General features: G+C 36.5%; 1 protein-coding gene across 1 annotated transcript in view; it reads left to right on the plus strand.

The window, feature by feature from the left end:
* The first annotated feature begins 771 nt into the window (after window positions 1-771).
* LOC138705937 (pleckstrin homology domain-containing family G member 5-like) overlaps window positions 772-20,777 on the plus strand; it is a 705,365-nt gene continuing 685,359 nt past the window's right edge. The window contains exon 1 of the mRNA XM_069834734.1: window positions 772-998. The gene's annotated coding sequence lies outside the window, so the exon portion shown is untranslated. The remainder of the gene's footprint in view (window positions 999-20,777) is intronic.

Consider the following 20,777-nt stretch of genomic DNA (forward strand, 5'->3'; position numbering starts at 1 on the left):
CTTGTGAATAGGCCAAAAGCTAGGCCTAGTTACATCAGACTATTTCAGGTTGTCCAAAAAATAGAATGTAGAAAATATCTCTATCTTCTTAAGTACTGCATACGTACGTATATGTTTTCATTACTCTATAATTCCTTAATCTACAGGAAATTTTATAATATTGTCCATTCTCGTTATCCCTACCAAAAACCGCTGTGGAATAACGGTTAGCATGCCTGACCGTGAAACGAGCGGGCCCGAGTTCAAATCTTGGTCGGGACAAGTTATCTGGTTGATTTTTTTCCGAGGTTTTTCCTCAACCCATTAAGAGCAAATGCTGGGTAACTTTCGGCGCAGGACCGTGGACTTATTTTCCTGGCATTATCACCTTCATCTCATCCAGATACTGGATAACCAAAGCAGTTGATAAAGGGTCATAAAATAAATTTAAAAATTCAAGCACACCTAATAATCGTTGTAGTAATCATCGTCATTATCCCTCATTAAGCGAGAAATATAAACCAACTCTTAAGTGTGTTGAATGCAGTAGCCTACTATTTCTTAAAATAAGCCATGCCTAGTTAATCTGTATTTCAGTTTGACTAGGTTATGTTTTGTGACATCCGGTAGAAATGGCATAGGCCTGCGTTTATCTCGGCCGGCGACACTGCTCCACATCTCGCGTGACCTTGGCGTTTCTGGGCACCCTATAGTACGTTATCTCCCCCTCCACCTCGCCAGGTAATCTGCGGCACGTCAGCTGTGTGCTGGACTACTTAGCAGCGCCTCAGAGTGGGTGTCCGCCCGCCTCGTCACAGTTGAATCGCGATTTTGTAAATAGCGAGTGGAAAAGCCTTCCTTTCGTTTTCTGGGACGTGACGGACTCAACAGGTCTCGCAAGTCAGTAAACAATCGCCGCGCGCCGTGCGAAGTGCTTGTGCCGTGTGTGCGAGTGCAGTTGGAGTGGGGAAAGTGTTTTTTTATGTGATCTGTTGTGATGGATGTGACATATTATTTAGGTTAGTGACATGGTAAAATTGTTCAGAGATGAAGTATATTTAGTGTAGAAAAGAATTTTTGCATATTTATTTTATTTGTAGGAAATCGTTACATTTCAGTAGGTTAGGTTATGAAGCGTGACTTAAACTATCTAACTCTGCCTTTATCACAAGTCATTAAGATATTTCCAGAAATAATGGTTTAGTTGCTTTTGAAGAGCAACTGAACTGAAGTAGCTTCAGCAGATATAACGGTCTATTATAATATTATCGTATTTCCACATAACTACATTTGGAACATTATGTTCAAATAGATATTTTGCTTCCTAAATTTCGTGCAGTACATAATAGTGTTACGAACTTAAAGGGCACTGGCTTATTTCTTTGTAAAGAGAGAGGATATTACCTCTTTCCTGTGGTATTCAAAATTGATTCATGTGTCGTTTTGCCTGCAAACGAGAAATAATATGAATTCCTACCGTGGCGGAGAGCGTAAAAGACTCTGTACCTAGTAAGTAAACGGCCTACTAGCTTAGTACTCGAGAGATGTGGGTTCGGTCCCTTGACTAATATTTTTTATGATTTAATTAAGTTTCTAAAAATACTCTCATGTTATGCTTTTATGCAACACAACTGGTTTCCTTTTAATGTTTATTTATTCAGCCATTCATAATCGAAGTAATATTATCTCCCTGTTTTTATTGTACAATAAATTTATAAATTTTGAGTCGATTATCTTGTTCTTTCCTAACAAAATTAAATACGCCGTTAAAGAATATAAACAAGACAATGCCTTAAAATGAAATGCCTAAACTATGTTTGTCTTTCGACGAGGTCAAATATACCGTGTGTGGTTAATGTATGTTTACACACACATCTTTCAATAAAACTTCACCCTTGGTGACCATGACTATAATGATTAAGATGTTTAGAACTTTTTCGCGAATAATTAGTTAAATCCATTAAAACTTTATATAATAGGTCTTTCTACTGTGCTACATGGGTAATACTGTATATGACTGGCTTTCAATTTATCACAATAATGTTGTCCTAGGATCTTAGTTGGTCTCGCGGTTATATTCGCCGTGGGTCCGAGGTTCGTAGGTTTAAACCCTGCCGAGGCGATGTATTTTAAAGTGATATAAAATCCTTAGCAGGGTTCCTTCTGGGAGAGAAAAAGACGTGGGCTACGTGTCGTATATTTATAAGAAAAGTAAGAGAAGTAACACTGTTTCTGATAGAAGGCTTCAGGCAAAATTTATTTGCTACTAATTTCTCGAATTTGGGCTCTGAATAACCTCAGCAATTGAAAGTGTCAAATAAAATTTTATTTCCACATTAATGATTAGTTAGTTTAGGTTAGTTTCTGTGTAACTATAGGTAAATGGTTACTAAGCGGCCGGGAGTCTCGTAGGCGATCCCCTCTCCATTTATTCGCTACACTTAATTTTTTTTTTTTTTTTTTTGTAATTTACTATATTACGTACTTTTACGGAATGTGTGTGTGTATATATATATATATATATATATATATATATATATATATATATATATATATAGTAGACTGCAGTACAGTCATATTCTGGAGATTTTACAAATGGTTCCTTTGATGTAGAAACACAATAATTATTTGTTGCTTGTTTGAAAGTGGGACTAATTTTATACATAATTTAAATTTTTTAAGCTTATTAATACTGACAACATTGTAAATAGCGATTTAGCTAGTGTTAGACCAACAGTAAATCGCGAAGTAGAGGGTAAAATCTAAAATCCCGAGTTCCATTTTTCCTAGCTTGTTCTGGACGAAAGGATGCCAGTTTAATGAAGAATACTCGTACTAGTTTACTGTAGACAACTGACTGTCTTCAACACACTTTGACCGTTTCTCCATTATCATCTTATCATATCTTGCTAAGTTGATAAGTCTCATTTAGATTGAAGAAGTACTGTCGTAAAGTTTCGCATTTAAACATGTTCTTCTAAGTGAGGAACAGAGTTTGTTCTTATGGTACGACAGAATAGACTACGAAATATGAAGTGCTTGGGTTCAATCCGACGAGCAGGAGCTACTATATTTCATATCAACGTAATTTGAGAACAGCTTCAGATCCATACAACCTTCTATAAAACTGAATACCAAGTCTTTTCTAGGGGAAAATCGGCCAAATTGTAGTGTTGAATATAGCCTCAAGTGCAGAGATAAAAATACATAGGACTTCTACCTCCCTGTACCCCGTGCGCCTCAATAGGGTGTCTGTGCATCCCTTTGCTTCCCATTAGAAAATGTGTTTTGTTGCTGCAAAAAAGCGATTTCATTTTACCAATTTTCAGCACGTGTGATTTTCAGAGCGACTTTTAAATCCTGTTAAATGAGTACCTTGTTGATTTAACACGAACAGCTGCACTGTGAAGATGTTCCATTCTCTAATAGCGTAGTATAGCAATGATAATCTCGATCTTCCTGCTCGTCTTGAGTCTTCTGCTTCAACGACAATACCTTGTCTATAGCTCATAGTTTTTGTGCTGTTACCACCAAGCGTACACGGATGTAGAGTCAGCACCGTGCTGGGATCCATCTAAAACAACACAGATATCATATTGATAACAAATGGTCATGCCCTTGGCGGGATTCGTGGTTTTCACTCAAAATTGAATCTTCGTTCTTTAATCGTTGCTTTCATCGCTGCCGGAAATTACATGAGAGAGAGAGGGGGGGGGGGAAGGAGGGAGAGAAAGAAAATTTGAACGGGATCCTCTCCATCATTATCTCATGATTTTTAAAAGATGTCTGGCTTTGATCTCCATATAATTTTGTGACTCGTAGTTTTGAAGTTGTTTAGGGTTAGAATTCTCCGTGTACTTAGTTTTCTCATAATACAATAGTTTCAAACTTATTCCATTACTTTAGTGTTATTAATTCTGAACAGACTTCACAGTTTAATATGTCGTTGAACAAAAATAAAATCATCCGATAAGTGGCTGGCTGTTAAGTGAAGTTGCAGCAGGATTTTTCACCTTCTGTGACCTCATCATTGCTATAACCATGAGTACCCTCCGTTTACGTCTACCGCAAACGCTGATGTTGTTACAAAGGAATGTGATGCAAATGGCTGTTCTGTTTATCTTATGTAGGTAAGATGGGAATATCACAAAGCCTCAGTATATTGTATTCCGCATTGCTGTCTTATCCTGCAAAGTAAAGAGGTGTATGACACAAATGCAAATTAGCTTTATACAGAAATGAAAACAATGTGTACTTAAGTTTTGTTTACAATACGTGATGAAGGTTCCATTAGGGTACGGTATAGTTATTGCTGATAACACGTGCCCTTGTAGATAAAGAAATGTAGCCTGTTATACACCCTAACATTTTTCTATGGAACCGAAAATAAATTAAGACAGTTTTAAATCGAAATAAAAGCATTGCTTGGCCAATGACTGTTTACTGTTTAACCTACTTACTTTTGTTTCCAATTTAATTGTCGTCTGTGGTATACTCGTTGCCATATTAGTCGTTGGTTCCGAGATTTGGGGTTGAAAATCAACCGAAGGCGATTGATTTTAAAGGGCGATAAAATCGTTAGCATGGCTTTCTCCGAAAAGAAAGTACAGCTTTGAATCTCGTGTAGTAAACTTGCTGCGCGTAAAATACCCCTGTCCCGATAGAGAGCTCCGGCAAAGTTTGTGGACCGTTTGTCACATTGAATTCTGACATTTCATAACTTCTGCAATTAAAAACGTAGTAAAATAAAATACTGCTACTATTACTAGTTCTCTAGAAATTTTAAATCTTTGTGCGACTCAGAATACATACTGTATGAACTACATATTTGTACACGACCCTAAGGATTCAGCTAGAAATCCTCTCTTTGAAAAGAATGTCTTTCATTTTATTTGGTAATGACAAATTCTGACATTCTGCGGAAGAGAATCAACCGACAGAGTTTTAAAATAATTGAAGACAATATGTAGCTTCTTTCTCTATATTCAACCGATATTTTGACATATTTATCTGTATGCAGCAGCACACGGTAGCATCGCGTTTAAGGGGTAGCGCTGCAAAGCCGGAAGGACGCGGGTTGGATTCCTGATGGATATGATTCTGGGGTTTACTCAGTCACTCACAGAAATGAGTACCAGGGACATTTTCTTGGAGATAAAGGCGGTGGGCACGTAGGACTGTCATTCCTACCGCAATTAATGCCGATTGGCTGTAAAAATAGGAGCCTTAATCTCCCGCCATCCTCTGGATCGATTTGGACTGTTAAGGGATTGATTTATTATTTATTATTATACTAAGGTTGATTTTGTAAGGAATTTTCGAAAGAAGTAAGCTGTGAGGATCGATTTTTTTTATTGTATTTTAAATCTCAATTCGATATGTTTGGGTAAAGGGAGATAAGTAATAAAAATGAGTTTTGAGATAAATGAAAATTAAACTTCGAACCCTTATTGCAAATCATTTTCTATACACATAAAACGCACACCCACTTGTAGAATTTAACTTGTGTAACCACCAGGAGAACAAAATTCCATTTGCACAAAAATGACTTAAACCCTTTTACCCGTATACCATCGAATTATATATTATATTTTTGAGCTTCAATTCGGTGTGTTTTGGTTATATTATGCAGGAGTTATCCAAATATAATTTAAAACTGGTTTAACTTTGTGTTCTTTAATGATACCTTTATTTGGTTCCAAATCCTATTTTGTATAAAGACATAATCTCATAATCCTATTCCTTTTATAAACGCATTTTTTTCTATTTCTTTTAAAGCAATGTAAGAAATTCCAAGTTGTTACTTGTCAGGAGGGACCAATTTCAATGTTGGGGATGGTACCATGCCTTTCAGAACAGCTATACTGCTGTCAATCTATCCACAAAGAATAGTCTGAAGAGTGTATGACCATCAGGTGAGCTTAGGAATTGGATACAATAGTTCCATTTGATTGTCTCTTACACTTGTTTGCTTATGGTTTTATTTGCTAAAGTACGTAAGACATTTCATAGCACGTCTAAAGGCTGGTTCACAATAAACCGGGAACGGAAACGACAACGAGAACGAGAACGGAAATGTTAAAATAAATGTATTTAAATGAATGCTCACATTTAAAAACGTTTATTTTAACATTTCCGTTCTCATTCTCGTTGTCGTCTCCGTTCCCGGTTTATTGTGAACCAGCCTTTAGTTTCGGTCCCGACACCAAAGTTAGGTGTACATCAGTTGCAGGGAAGTAATTTAATTCATTGCTACGCTCCCTCCGTAAACCAAGGGACTTGATAGTTTGTCGCAGTGTAGGGACCGGAAATCCGCTGTCTGAATATTACAAATGAGTGTAATCGGAGACGGCATACTATAGGTTTAAGCAAAGGTTTGGTTTTTACGCTACCTGAATGTACCCACATGGGGCATTAACTTTGCCAGTTCTTAATGAGAGAATATTGTAAGTAAAGGTGCGGTGTTGTACTGAATCTACATACAGTATATCATTTGTGTAGTGTTGTCTCTCCCACAGTGTTGATTTTAAAAGGCGCGTCTTGGAAATTACTTAATTGGTGGGTTGTAATTCTTTCTTTATAATATATAACCTTTCTCACAATCGGTATAATGTGTATGGTGTGAATCCGTCGTCAGATCGAGTCGCCACAGCTCTTCCTCTATTGTCAGGCTGTAAAAATTAAAAAGAGGCCACGAGATAAACTGGCAAACAGGTGCAATAATCTTATCTATATCATTATAGGCCTACTTGCAGAATTATGAATTACCATATGCTAGTTTTCTTCATATTAAACGTTAATATTTTATGCAAGAAATAGTTCACAGTGTACGCGTAGGTAATATATTTCGATTGCTTCTATTCAATGTTTCTCGCTTCCATTATTTATACATTTGTTGCTCAAAATTTACAATAAATGGATTTCAATTGATGCTTCTTAAATATATCGTATAAATTATTATCACGGAAATGACATATACTTTCCTTTTATACTCTTTATGTGTTTCGTAATAATTCAGTTCCATTGCGTTTCGAATGATTTTTTTGTAGTTCGTCATTTAACAACTTTGTATCAACTTCGAGCTTATTTAGCGTCGATGGGATTGGTGATAGCGAGATAATATTTGGAGAAATGAGGACGAGGATTCGCCATAGATTATCTGACATAGGCTGCGCCTCACGGTTGTGAAAAACCTCGGGGAAAAAACCCAACCAGGTAATCAGACCAAGCGGGAATCGAACCCGCGCCCGAACTCTGGCTCGGCAGGATAACGTCTTAGCCGACTGAGCTACGCGAATGATGTTACTTTTTATAGCTTATTTTCTTGAATTATTGTGCGAAATACATGTATAGAATTTTAATATATACTCAAATAAGATGAACTGTCATCTCCTGAATCGCACACAAAAGCCATTATTTATAATCCAAAAACTAAGACATTAGATTATATTTACGCATTGTAAGATTTATGTATGTTAGGTATGTTATTATTACTTTTTTATGTTTTATTGTGTTTTATTTAACGACGCTCGCAACTCCCGAGGTTATATCAGCGTCGCTGGTGTGTCGGAATTAGGTCCCGCAGGAGTTCTTTTACATGCCACTAAATGTAGTGACATGAGCTTGTCGCATTTAAGCACACTTAAATGCCATCGACCTGGGCCGGGATCGAACCCTCAACCTCGGGCACAGAAGGCCAGCGCTATACCGCCTGTGCCACCCAGGGCGACTTTTAGGTATATGCAATTTATTTTGAACAAATTTACATGAATTAGCTACAGGTATACATGAAGTATAATCACTTCTAATATACTTTTCTTATTTACCAAAATCCACGTTTAAAATTGATATAGGTACGTAAATGTCAGAATATGTTAAACCTTGCTTCATTGGCTCACTCGTGTTCAAATTTGTATTCATGATGAGGGATACTGGTGATAGAACACTAAGGCGCTCTTCGCGAAATGCAGCTTACTCTCTTGGCTTAGCGACTTTCGTGTACTTAATACTCTAAACGAAAAGTAGAAAATAATTTTTGTTAATACTGTACTACTGTATCTCCTTTTTTATATTGATTGTATTATTTTATTTCTATTTCTCTTGTTTGTAATTATATTCTTTATTAAATAAATAAATTCTACAGAATGATAACACTGGGCAACAAATTTAAACTTTGTTTCTGTCCTTTAGACGAAACTATGTAATTTTAACTAAATGAGAGGTGCTGAGTTCCACTTCACTTATTTACACAAATTTGTAATACTAGTACATAAAGTAACCTTTGTTTGGCCAAAATTCACAAATTAAAATGTATTTTTTTTATCTTTTACGTTTGTAGACAGCTTCTGCAATCTCTAATGAGTGACCAGCAATATTCAGCCAGCATACTTGCATTCCACCTTCCACTGAAGCGCTTTTCGAAGGTAGATATTTCTTGATGAAAACTCTTCCCATGTTCATCGCTTACAGCTTCAATGTTTTTTGGAAATATGTCCAGGTGGCTGTCAAGAAAGTGTACTTTCAGTGACATGTTGCATCCCATAAGGTGAAAGTAATGCAACATCTCATTAACATTAAATTACTTTTTTATTTTGGAGAAACAGTACGTGTTGAACAAAACCTAACTGCAGATTCGTTCTTGCGACCACAAAATACATCGAATACACATATTTTTATAAAAAGGACAAATTTAATGTTGTACAGTGTAATCAGTGACATACTACATATTTAAGGAGCATTAAAATTTGAGTAACAAATAACATTTATAAATACTGGAGAAACACAGAGATTACGGGCATACTGGAAAATTTATTACAACTCATGCTAGAAACAAAATTGAAAACAAATACAAAAATCTTTTGATTCAATTTTGAGTCCATCTCCATTTTGTGTTTCTGACTTCAAATATAGACTCTTAATTTTTCATAAAAATTCTTATACCTATTTCACGTGAATTCATTACATACACCTATGTACGAGTATATCTCCTCAAATTATGCAAGAAACAAAATTGGAGATAAAAAAGCTTTTGATACAATTTTAGTCCCTCTCCGTTGTGTTTGAAATAAAAAACTATTAATTTTTCATCAGTATTGTTATATTTCACACGCACCACTTCCGGACAAATTGATTCGTAGTTCGGCCATGTTTTTTTTATGTCTAACAAGATAGGGCATTATGCATCATAACTCTGAAAGTAAGTATTTGCGGGAAAAGTTGTATAGATCATTTAAGTTTTACTTTTCCTTCTACATTATACCCATTAAGTTATACAGATTATTACGAATCACTCTGTATAGTTGTCTAATCTTCCTTAAAATTAATTGAAATGATTTTTAGTAATAATATTAGGGCTAACTAAAATAGGATGTAGAAGATAACGGTGATAGTGAGTCTGTTGTATTTGATTATCGCTAAGTGCCACTTTATTTCTCCCTAACTGTATTACCGGATTCCGTCATGCGGCCCACAAGATAGTCGGACCGTCACTCATCATTACCACTAATTTTTATTACGTTAAAAATAAATATAAAATACATAGGCTTATCTAAAACTGTTATTCACAAAGTGTTATATCGTTTAGGGTTTCTGGGTCTAAAGATGTTTCGTCTTCTGCTACACTTTTAAACTTACGAGTATATACTTCCAATATATCTAAATGTTCTAACAAGATTATGCACTATCTGATAATGAAGAACTTTGAACCTGGAAAATACTTTATAAATCCACTTCGCACATGGGCAGAATTAGTGACTACATGAGAATCACGAACACTCGCTGATGTATAGTAAATCGAGGGACATTCATTCTAAACATAAGATTACAATAAGCTACCGGCGTGGCTCAGTCGGTTAAGGCGCTTGCCTGCCGGTCTGAAGTTGCGCTCGGGCGCGGGTTCGATCCCAGCTTGGGCTGATTACCTGGTTGGGTTTTTTCCGAGGTTTTCCCAACCGTAAGGTGGATGCCAGGTAATCTATGGCGAATTCTCGGCCTCATCTCGCCAAATACCATCTCGCTATCACCAATCTCATCAACGCTAAATAACCTCGTAGTTGATAGAGCGTCATTAAATAACCAATTTAAAAAATTACAACAAAATAATTTCTTTCTCGTATCAACTGTCAGACCCAGAGAAAACTTAATGCAGTCCCCTAGGAACTGAGTGAGTCTTGTTTACACTGCATTACCTTAGGTTTGGATCTAATCCAGTGTACACAGCGTGAGACACGGGAGGGAAACTCACAATACAGCTGCGAGAGTAGTGTTAAGGAAATAAAACATGTACTCGTACATTCAGATTTAAAATACGTGACGTTTGTTATTATAGGTATCCTACAAACAAAACTCAGCTCTTACTCCCCTGCAGTAGGCTTGAGAGCATGCTGGAAACGGGAGCATACGTCATCTGCGAGAGACAGTCACGCCCGAGTTTTCCTTGTTGGATGCCTATAGGTTGATGAGCAAGTTCGTAGCGTTTTGCTCGCTATCACAACACTACATTGTTAGAAGGTTGTTTATCGTTTGTCATTTGGAGTGTTGTTCTTGTAAATACGCCATGAATTTTACGGATTTGAGAAAAGTTTGTGCGATTTGTGGGCTAAAGAAGGTGGAGTGTCAAGTCAAAAAAAAAAAAAAGCACTTCCGACATAGTCTTCTGTTTGAGTTTAATAGAGGATATATATTATTTTAATGTACCGAAGTACATATGATATTTCCATGCAGATATTCTCTCCGGCGCCGGGATTTGAACCCGGGTTTTCAGCTCTACGTGCTGATGCTTTATCCACTAAGCCACACCGGATACAACTCCGACGCCGGTCAGAATCGTCTCAGATTAAGCTCCAACTCTTGGGTTCCCTCTAGTGGCCGCCCTCTGCACTACGTCATAGATGTCTATGAACGCAGGACCGAAGTCCACACATGTGCTGAGGTGCACTCGATATGAGTGACTAGTTGGCCGGGATCCGACGGAATAAGCGCCGTCTTAAATCACGAAGTGATTTACGCATATCATATATATTATTTTAATGTACCGAAGTACATATGATATTTCCATGCAGATATTCTGCGTCATCATACGATGAAGGAGTAATGGAACGGAGAAAAATTCTCTCCGGCGCCGGGATTTGAACCCGGGTTTTCAGCTCTACGTGCTGATGCTTTATCCACTAAGCCACACCGGATACAACTCCGACGCCGGTCAGAATCGTCTCAGATTAAGCTCCAACTCTGAGACGATTCTGACCGGCGTCGGAGTTGTATCCGGTGTGGCTTAGTGGATAAAGCATCAGCACGTAGAGCTGAAAACCCGGGTTCAAATCCCGGCGCCGGAGAGAATTTTTCTCCGTTCCATTACTCTTTCATCGTATGATGACGCAGAATATCTGCATGGAAATATCATATGTACTTCGGTACATTAAAATAATATATATGATATGCGTAAATCACTTCGTGATTTAAGACGGCGCTTATTCCGTCGGATCCCGGCCAACTAGTCACTCATATCGAGTGCACCTCAGCACATGTGTGGACTTCGGTCCTGCGTTCATAGACATCTATGACGTAGTGCAGAGGGCGGCCACTAGAGGGAACCCAAGAGTTGGAGCTTAATCTGAGACGATTCTGACCGGCGTCGGAGTTGTATCCGGTGTGGCTTAGTGGATAAAGCATCAGCACGTAGAGTTGAAAACCCGGGTTCAAATCCCGGCGCCGGAGAGAATTTTTCTCCGTTCCATTACTCTTTCATCGTTTAATAGAGGAGCAAAGGCAGCTCGAAACATTTCTGCCGTATACTGGGAAAATACCATCGGAGAAAGTTCTGCAAGAACATGGTTCTGCCACTTCAACACACAACGTACCATACAGAATTTAGTGTAGAAGATAATGTTATGCGTGTGGTGGGACAAAGAAGGCGTTGTGAACTACGAATTGCTTCCTAGGAATGTAATCATAACTACTGACATTTATTGTCAACAACTGAGACGCCTTTTGGCCGCAATTGAAGAAAAACGACCATTGCGAAAGTAGCAATCCAGAAGCGTGATTGGATTCAACATCCCCCACATTATCTCCATCTTGCGCCCTTAGATTTCCACCTTTTCCGCCGTTCTCTATCCAACAATCTTCAAGGGAACACCTTTGATAAGGAAGATGATTTATAAACTTGTCTTGACGAATTCTTTAACTCGAAACCAGCAGATTTTTTCAGACATGGATTCGAAAAACTACCCAGCGTTGGGAGAGAATCATGGATAACGTAGGAGAATATACTTGAGTTACAGATTAATTTCTGTCTACTGTTCATCTCAAATAAAAACTTTTATCACAGCGAAAAAACGCTACGAACATTTGCACCAACTCAAAATATTAGCAGTAAATTAATATAATTCGTAATCAAGACATAGAGTTGTGTAATCAACATTCCTGGCAAAAAAGAATTACACTAGGTATCTTGTCTCAGAGCATAAAATATTTTCTAGAGATTTTAAATTTACATGACACAGTCCAAGTTATTAAATAGTATGACACCCTGCAATGACATTACGAAACTTCGTTGTCATTCTTGTCTCTGTTATCCGACATTGACTCATGACTCATCCATGTATGGACCTTTTATACATTTAACACTATACGAGCACGGGGAAGGATTTCGACAAACACTTCGTCTCTATCTAAAATAACACAGGAATTATATTGGTAAACACAAGTGTCCATGCACTTTTCGGGATTCGAACCACTCACAATAGATGAGCCTTTGCCGCTTTCAGCACAAGAGTCAGAATTCTGTAGCTGCTAAGAAATGCGACCCATAACTTATAGGTTATGGTTAACAACTGAGACAGCTTGAAAAATTGCAAACTACTTTCGAATATTCCCAGAAGAATTAACTTATTATTCATGTGAATATTCTTTCCTTAATGAAAGTTTTAAGTGACAATAATACGTAATACATTATTTTCACAACTCCCTGCTTTCAAGTCAGATATCTCTCTCTTTCTCTTCGGAATTTCCTCTGGCTAGAACTTTTATTATTATCAGTTCGTGAAATATTTACGGCAAAGTTGAACGTAAAAAGGGGAAAAAGTTTTCAATTTCACAAGTGTTGCGGACTATGTGCACTTGAATTTTTTTTTTTCGTTGCACGTGTTGGAATTTCATCTGCTTTACTCTTCGGAATCAGTTTAGCTGGTAGAATGCCTGACTTAATTTGAATTCTCGACAAAGGCCTAAGCGGTAGTTTACAGTATTCAGTTGCTTTGTCACCAGCAGAGGGAGCTAGGATTCGACCCCGAGAAAAGACTGTGATGTTTGTGATAAACAAAGTAACTGTGGAGTGTCATCTTCATTCGTCATTGCATCATTATCATCGTATTATTATTTCGAGTTAAATCATCCTCTATAGTTGAAATGATTGAATAGGTAATATGCCCATTATAACGTCTGTGCTCTCCATGTATTTTGAATATTCTACATTGCTTGGGTGATATAATTAACGTAACTCTTGAAATGCACGTTCTATTATTGTATATTCAAGAAAAGTACGGAGTAGAAACAAACACTGGAACGAGTGGAAAGCACAGATCACAAATGACACCACATCTTCGGCCTTGAAGTATTCCCACATGTAGAGTAACAATAATAACAAGAACGCTTTGCGAAATCACCGCACCATGGTTAAATCTACTTAACGCAAACTACATAATCTCTTCATTTACCCAGAGTATTGATGTATGCGAATAGTTTCTTTAGGTTCTTTTTAGTTTCTTTAAGTTTGTGGTTACTGGTGTTACCACTGAAAGGATGAATTTTGAAAATGTCGAAAGATTTGTGTATCTTGGTACACAAGTTAACAATTGTAACAAAGTGAACAACGAGCTACAACGTCGAATAATGGCTGGCAATAGAGCTTACTATGCTAATATCAAGCTCATCAAATCAAGATTTCTGTCAAGAAACACTAAGCTGAAAATATACAAAACGCTTATTAGACCAGTGGTAACTTATGGCTCCGAGACATGGAATATATCAACTAGTGACACAAATAGACTTAGAATTTTTGAAAGGAAAATAGTAAGAAGGAACTATGGTCCAGTCTACGAACAAGGTTTTTGGCGAATAAGAACAAACCATGAAATCAACTAAATCCTTGATAATGAGAATATAGCACGTTTTGCTAAAGCACAGCGCCTTAGATGGATTGGGCACGTAGAGAGAATGGCTGAAGATCGAATGCCTAAGCGCAGTTATAAGTCGAGCATGAAGGGAAGGCGACCACGTAACCGTTGGAAGGACGAAGTCTAAACACACTTTTCTGAACGTTAGAGGATGAAGGAACGCTGCATCAGACCGAGGTAACTGGAGGAGCGTCGTGAAGCAGGCTAAAGCTCACCCAGAGCTGTAATGCCAGAAGACGAAGAAGAAGAAGAAGAAGAAGAAGAAGAAGTTTGTTAGTTTCTTGAAGTTTGTTTTACTTTCTTCAGACCTCTTAGGGCCGTATTCATAGACATTTTTAGCGCGGGCTTCAGGTGGATGATCAGCGTTTTTCGTATTCATAAACCAGTGTTAGCGATAGGATATGATTTGAATTCTGTACAAGTAACCAGTGGATAGCCGGGGCTAGTTTAGCACGCTCGTAGCGAGTGCTGCGAAATGTCTATGAATAGCACCCTTATAGTTTATTTAGGTTTGTTTTTATTTAATGAGATCTCTTTTAGTTTCTTCATCTTTGTTTGATTCAGTTTCTTGAGCTTTGTTTTATTTTTAAGATAGTGTTTTAGGTCACTGCTGTTTGTTTAGGTAGGTATTGATTTCATAGGTTAGTTGTGCTTTGTTTAGATCAGGTTAGCTTTGGTTGAAGTTAGTTTTGATTTATTCGGATTAGTTTTTTTTATTAGCTTTTCTTTGATTAGGTTAGTTACACTATCTTTAGGTTATTTTTGGTTTGCTTAGGTTAATTTTTTGTTCGTTTAGACTAGGTTTGGTTTACTTTGTTTATTTTTGTTTTTGTTTCTTTTGTTTAGTTTTGATTTGGAAATATTACATACCGGTATAGTTTCCTCTAAATTTTGGATTGTTCAGGTTAATTACAGTTTATTTCAGTTGCTTACAATATTTAAGTAACTTGTAATATTCGGTCGCACAAGTTTTAACATTCCTCCCCTCCTCTATCCGAAGTAAGCACAAGAGTAGTTATAATAGTAGGGACATCCGATTTTCGTGAATGGTTTTTTTTTTTTTTGTTCACGAATTTCTGTTTCAGTTTCTGTAGTTTAGTTTCTGTCATAAAGAAACTGAACTAAATCGAAATATCTAATCTACATAAACATTTTTTTACTTTCCATTTAAAGTTTATCATGTTCCGCGCTCTGCTTGCATTTTGTGGTAACTGATAACAAGTGAATAAGAAAAGCGTACCTACAACAGCATTGTCTGATTACTTGTCGTTCAGTACTATTCGTAAATAATCTATAATGCATTCAATTTAGTCCTTCTTGCACCATACAATTTGTTATCCATCGTCATATCGATGGCCCAGAACCAGACTGTTCCAAGTCCATTTTACTATATATATATATATATATATATATATATATATATATATATATATATATATATTTTTTTTTCAGAAAAGCTATTTTAAGCTCCTGACATTCAAAGCTTCATGAAACAATTTGGAATAGCTTCATAGCAACCTTATGGAGAGAAATATTTACAATTTAGTTCGATTAATTTATGCAAACAAGAACTGGAACATAATGAAACATAGATTTCTTTCTTATAAAAAGTTGGACTTAGAACAGTCTGGTTCTCAGCCACCGATATATCATTATGGGTCTTCTTACAATAGAAAACTTGAACTTTCATTTCGACGTATCTGTAAAAACTGGTCGATAAATTAAATAAAATAAATATTGTATTTATTATTGACAGCCCATGCAACAGGTGCCTTTGAGATTAAATGTGACTTAAACATTTATTGGACTCTTAGAATTTCTTTCCGAAGTAAATGTTTAAAAAACGCCATACGTAAGTAACCAATTACCTAATCTCTTGAAAATGTTGCACAGTTCCCATTGTTACTGATTGTAAAAGTTGAACTACTATAATTAGATTCCAATTACAAGTATACAAGTTACAAGCCAGTTAAAGTAATTATTTTCTTCTGCCGTAATATAAAAAATTGTACTTACGTCTCTAAAGTGAATTTTAGTTTTGCGTCTACAGATAAGAACAAGGTATTACAAAAAAGTAAATTGAATATGAGATTGAGCTTCCAGCTGATGTTTTGTTTTTTACGGTGCAGTGTAAAAAGTAGGTTAAAATATTGTAAACAGTAAAAAATTAATTAATATCTGGATTGTGGTTCTCTTGGTGGAAAATTATACCCTCTGGTGTCAGGTATTAGTGCACCCGATTGAATTGTGTATGATCTCCGAATCACAAACTTTCCGTTGCTGTACTACTGTATGTAGCCTTAAAGAAATTTCATTTCGTTTGCTTCTAATCTATTTCTTGCTTTATTTTTAATAAATCATCTATGTAGAAGGTTAAGAACAGATGCTGTTAATGAAAAGTTAAGTTAAATTTATTTTTGAATGTATTTCAAACGTACCATAAGTTTCTTATTAACTTGCATTTCTTTGCATTTATGTCATGCATTCATAAATATAAAATATGTTTCGTCCTAAAGATTTAAATTATTTTCAACTTCTTAATTTGTGGTATTATCTGTCACGGCTTTTGATGCGATAGCTCTTTCCTTTCGAGATCATGATTTTTTTTTCTGGAGTTCTGCATATTTAGAAAGTTCCTTATTAAGACTGTAAAGGCCTAGTCCATACTCAGGAATAAATGAACTTATAAACATATATATATATATATATATATACTCGTAGTTTACCTGAAGCCAAGAAAATGAACGTTGAATAAAGAATTAATAATTCAGTGTCTGTTCTTCCAACTATTTAGAGAAAGTACTGTATCTAATTGCAGTTACTCATCCTTGGTGGCCAGGTTATGTTCTCTGTGAAATCAATGGTTCTCAGGTTCATATCGATAATTCATTATTCAGAAAGGTAAAAAATTTAACGTGATTTCTCTTGGAAAGCAAATAAAGATGATGATCCATGACGTATATTTTCGGTACTTGAATTAACGATTTAATATGCACACCATTTCTCGACCACATTAAAAATAAACTCTTTGGGCCGTATTCATATTCATTCTTAACGCGGGCTTCCGGTGGATGATCAGCAAACTAACGTTTTTCGTATTCATAAACCTGTGTTAGCGATATGAATTGATAAGAATCCTGTACAAGTAACCAGTCGATAGCCGGGGCTAGTTAGCACGCTCGTAGCGCGGGCTAGCGAAATGTCTATGAATATCACCCTTTGAGTCGAAATCCTCTCCTATCATAGGAATATTGTATTTCGCCTCACAGATAATTGTTTTATTTTTAATCTTGTCATTTAAGTTTTAATTTACATTTAGGCTGAGAGAATGTTTAACCCACAGTTTATTCCTTAGTACACTGATGCTTCCTTAGGCTATTGATTTTTAATACAGTAGATTATTTAATGACGCTATATCAACCACAAGTTTACCCAGAGTCGGTGGATTTGGCCATAGCCAGATGATATTTGATGAGTTGAAGTCGAGGATTCTCCATGGGCTTAATTAATACTCGCGTTATTGTTAGGAAAAACCTCGTAACAATTCCATCCAGGTAATCGGTCCAAGCAGGATTAGAAACCTACGCCCTAACACAGCCTCAGATCAGTAGACAAACGCGCTACCTCCTGATCTATGCCGGTGGCTCACAATTTTCATTGTTCTGTTTTCGTTCAATCTTGTGATATCATCATTTCATTACACTCTTCCCAAATCTTCCGATTCATTATTGGTCGGATTTTACATCAATACCTGATGTCATAACTCCTTATAGATTTGATTATTGTTTATATGTTGCTTTGCGTGGTATTTTATTTCACTGGTTTATATTATTGGTTTAATTTTACTAATGTCAGGTTTCCGTGAAGCGACAGCTCGTGGAGGGCCAAGGTCCATCAACCGGCTGCTGGCCTCATGTTCAAATGCCTCAGGAGCGATCAACCAAAGAGAACAGAGTTATCATATGGCTAGCATGATATTACTCCAACCGTTATAGATGGTTTTTGTAATCTGATTTCGCAACTGTCGGAGCTCACCAAATTCATCACAATGCTGGGTGGGTACCGGTCCCGTTCACTGGCCTTCAATTTATAAGAAATCCCTTCTCCATGAGGATTCGAACCAGCGCTCATTTCGTAACGCGAGTCCTAAACATGATGCCTTAAACCACGATGTTACGGCGCGGGACAGTATTATGTTTGGTTTCAGCTATAAAGCTAGTTTTGTTTAATACTTCACACGCTTTCCAGTTCGTTATCCATTAGGAAGGCTACATGCAATTCAATCCATGTCAAATGAGGTAATCTTTTATCTTTTAAGGTTGCAGAATGTGGTTATAAAATCGATTCTAAGTCGAGTTAGCTGCCCAAATAAGGAATATGCTAGGAATTATTCCTACACATTCAGGAAGTATTTCGTCCTTCGCAACTTTTGGGCTCTATTTATTTATTTTTTTATTTAGTTATTTTTGAATTGTTTACCAGAGTAGCACGCACAACTGTGCAAAACATCATAGATTAACAAACGCTGGGAAGCCATACTCAAAAAAGGAGTTACGATTGAAGGAAATGCATGACCGTGGTCGCCCACTTTAAGTAGGAGTAATTATTCGTTACGAGAATTCCAAAACATTTCAGCCAGTACGTAGGTTGTATACTACATAGGGAGAAACTTGAAATGCTTACTTTGCGGATATCTAATGTCGTTTGCACTACAGTTATATAGAACAAGCTTTATGGTTGCAAGTTCGACCTTGAGAATTTAATCTAGTAACACGTGTATGACTAGCACATTGTAAAATTAATACTAATTTTATGTACAGTCAGGTTGGGCCTATAGCAACGCAGACTGTCGACAAACTTCTAGAATAGCTTACGTGGAATACGGTCCAATAGTCGTATTTATAAAATACGTTACAGGCCCTCAGATAGTTGAGCGTTGGTTTTCCCCCGTGTTCGAATTCCGAAAAGTCTAAGGGGAATTTGTAGTGAACAAAAAGAGTATTTGAGCCGTTCAGAGCAGAAGTGGTGTAAGTCAAAATTGGGTAATGAGGTTTAAAGTAAAAGTTCTGTAAAATACAACGCAAAGTAGCAATTAATATGTCCTTCGTGCTATCCACTGATTACTAACAGTTTAAACCTCATTACTCAATTTTGACTTACACCACTTCTGCTCTGAACGGCTCATTTAGTGGTAGGCCTATGTTTCCATGGGTTACGTTCCATTAATTATCATCATGCTGTACTATGTAGATTTTTTTCCCATAATGCATCGTAAATGATGAATAAATTACGTTACGTATACGCTCTAATAATATTACTTTATACCATCTAGTAAAAATAAAAATCAATAGTCGACAGCTTTCCCCAAAACTATTATTTGAATTCAGATTGTTAGGCAGCTTTTACGTTCGCAAAACTGTTATGTGGTTAGGTTTGTTTCCCCCATTATCAGTAAGCTATTGTTATAAAAACACAAATTTCCTTTTAAAATTGTCGATAGCGTGTATAATTTAAAAGGGCATGAAATAAAGAATATGTTACGATTTTAGGGTTTTCATGCCAGACATAAGATTACCTAGTACCAAAATCACTATTTGCATTAATTATTCACAGGTTTTTATTAAAATTCATTCTTGACTTAAGTTTTTTGTATAGGTCTAATGGCCTTTTAAGTAATGACACATTGTATTAAATAAAAAGCAAAAATGGTGATTCGTACATAAATGTAAAAACATGCGACTTGAGTAAATAGTAATTTTAAAATGAAGCTACTCGTTAGTGTTTTTAGTTTGAGTGTAGTTCAATAAATGCGATTACAGATTAATATTCTTTGAACTTAACATTTGTCTTTCCGTCCTCGTGTCTCTTTCTTTCTTTCTTGCTCTATTTCTCTACCTTATCTATTCTTACCTTATTTTTGCTTTTTCCTCCCTCTTCTTTTTTTTTTTTTTTTTTTTTTTACCTTGGGGATTTGGTGAAGTGAATTTTTAATGGCAGGCAGAGTAACTATCTCATGCCCCCATGTTTTAGATTGCTACCAGTGCACTTCATTAGAACCAGGTACCCAGCTTCGAAGCCGTTAGCCCTGTGAACTTACAATATATTTATGTTCCCCTATTGTCATGATTCAGGGTTGGTATCTAAGAAATTAGCAAGTTCTTTGTGATAGTAGAAGAGTAAGAGTGGGGGAAGGGAAGTGGTCCGTGGCCCATTTCTTTTAGGGCTCATCCCGACATTTGTCTTATTGCTCAAGGGAAACCACGGAAAAACCTAGAGCAGGATGAGATGTCGTGCTGACGACAAGCCAATTGGCTATAGTTTGGTCGGAATATGTTCGGGTGGGAGGTTTTAATTTAATCATTATTCAAAATTCACATACATTAAAGGTCCATAAAAGTGTTAACAATTGGGCAATGGATCTAAACTGCCAATAACGTGATGACCCTGAAACAGAGAAATAACATTATTAATGCATTAATAGCCTTGTCTGTGTGTGGAGTCAAGTGGTTATTTATTGTTCAAGTTGGTATTCGTCTTGTACGTTGTCGTTCCAAGCTAGAGGGTGGAGTACGCTCTTAGGTCTTTTATGTTTGTCTAACGCAGGGTTGTAATTTCCTAATGAAG

Source organism: Periplaneta americana, chromosome 9, assembly GCF_040183065.1.
Source record: "Periplaneta americana isolate PAMFEO1 chromosome 9, P.americana_PAMFEO1_priV1, whole genome shotgun sequence".
Taxonomy (NCBI): domain Eukaryota; kingdom Metazoa; phylum Arthropoda; class Insecta; order Blattodea; family Blattidae; genus Periplaneta; species Periplaneta americana.